This window comes from Aptenodytes forsteri, unplaced genomic scaffold (assembly GCF_000699145.1).
Source record: "Aptenodytes forsteri isolate BGI_AS27 unplaced genomic scaffold, ASM69914v1 Scaffold55, whole genome shotgun sequence".
Taxonomy (NCBI): Eukaryota; Metazoa; Chordata; class Aves; order Sphenisciformes; family Spheniscidae; genus Aptenodytes; species Aptenodytes forsteri.
Genome location: NW_008796063.1, coordinates 1,652,318 through 1,653,380, shown reverse-complemented (window position 1 = coordinate 1,653,380; position 1,063 = coordinate 1,652,318). Strand labels below are relative to the sequence as shown.

Below are 1,063 nucleotides of genomic sequence, written 5' to 3'. Positions count from 1 at the left end.
GGTGAGGGGCGGAGAGCGTGGCACCGCGCTCCGCGCTCCCTGTGCCCCAGGACTGGGTGACTTCGTGCTACCGGTCCTCCGTGTCACCTTAAACCGCGTCGCTTTAATGATGTTTGCGGGTAGTACTTTCAAAAGACCAAAGCGTGTGTGCGTGGTTTAAAGTCACATTTGTGAGTCGAAAGATGTCACACAACAGACACAACAGTTAGAAGGGGCTGACGAACAACAGGAAACGGGGTTCTATTTTTAGGGTATAATAGGAAGTTAATATAAGCGGCCAGAGGCTTCCTATATGCCTCCGAGCACCTTCTGTTCCATTCATTCATTCATTCATTCATGCGTTCAACAATAACAACAGGGGAAAATAAACATTCCCGTTCCGTTTCTCATCCCCTCCTTCCCGGGAAGTCCTGCTCTGGTGTTTGCACGGGTGGGCTCTGCGAGCGGAGTCCCTCTTTCGGGTTGTTTAGCTTGTTTGTTGGTTTGTTGGGGGGTGTAGCTGATGGCGTTCATCAGGCGAGGCTCCCCCAAGATGCTCTCGTTGGGGGGGGTCCTGCCCGCAGAAGGAGTGCGCAGGGGCTGAGGGCTGCTCTCTGGGAGTATATATCCCCCCTCCCCAATTCACACCAGAGTCTGGGAGAGTGTTTTCTGTCGCGCTCCGGCCAGGGTGGCTGGGAAAGTCCGAGAGAAGCTTATTTCAGGAATGATGTTAGTGCGTGTTTTTCCGCGGGAAGCCCATGTACGTGCATGAAGCGCATCTTGCAACAGGATTTTTAAAAGGGGCAGAGAATGCTGGGGGAGGGGTGGTGGAAGGTTAGTGCCTGAGCCCGGTTTTTTAGCCACAGAACGGAATGCACCGGAATGCACAAAGCAATCGAAAGACACTCGGGCGAGAGTGGGGGTCTCCTGCAGAGTGGTGGTGGGAAAATCTCGAGAGAAGTAGAAAGCCGGAGAATATTCCCGCTGGCGGCGATCCGCTCCAGATGCATTTTTGCGGAGAGGCTCCCTCCGCAGAGGCACGGGACTCTCCCCGGCCGGAGCGCGGCTTTGGCGGCCGCCAAAC

The 1,063-nt window shown here is 55.0% G+C and overlaps 1 protein-coding gene across 1 annotated transcript in view; it reads right to left on the bottom strand.

Annotated features, from left to right (window-relative positions):
* DLX6 (distal-less homeobox 6) overlaps positions 1 to 1,063 on the bottom strand; it is a 9,790-nt gene that overhangs the window by 7,825 nt on the left and 902 nt on the right. The window lies entirely within an intron of this gene.